This window comes from Sitophilus oryzae, unplaced genomic scaffold (genome assembly GCF_002938485.1).
Source record: "Sitophilus oryzae breed Bouriz unplaced genomic scaffold, Soryzae_2.0 scaffold_980_pilon_pilon, whole genome shotgun sequence".
Taxonomy (NCBI): Eukaryota; Metazoa; Arthropoda; class Insecta; order Coleoptera; family Curculionidae; genus Sitophilus; species Sitophilus oryzae.
Genome location: NW_022147617.1, coordinates 2423659 through 2424357, shown reverse-complemented (window position 1 = coordinate 2424357; position 699 = coordinate 2423659).

Here is a 699-nt window from a genome sequence, read left to right as displayed (position 1 = left end):
ATCTGATGGTTACGGCATTGCTCTATGGTTAAGACACTAAAAAGGGATGCAAATACAGAAAAAAACTATTTTTTTAAATAAATCATTTTTTTTTAATTTTCAAACTTGAATAACTTTTTTTTAAATTTTCACTTATTTAAAACTTAGTCTGTACAACTACTCTTGTATATTGAAGTGTTATAATTTCAAGTAAACCATATGCGAAAATATCAAAAGATTTTTATGAATTTGATGTGTGATTCTATTCAGTTATAATATAATAATATGTGATTCTATTCGAGTGTTATTTTTTATCGAGCAAAGTAAAAGAATACCGAGAGTGCCATTTAAAAATCATAAGTTGTAGTCATTTCCGGTGAAACAAGAAGTGACCGAAAACAATTGAATAAGTCAATCAATCCTAATTTATGTCATATACTAACATACCAAATCTCGTTTTTTTAACTGAAAAAATAAAAAAGTAATAGGGGTGAGCCATTTTTGAAACGCACCAGGTAAATATATTTTTCAGAAATATTGGGTTACTAATTAAAACTAACTATAATGTTAATGAATAAAATAAACTGAAATTATATTTCATTTTTTAAGATATATGCATGTTTTTGAGGGGTACTTCAAGTCTAATTATCGTATTTAAATAACATTTTTTAATAGAATAATAAGATACTTTATAATAAACACGTTATAAACAATATTCTT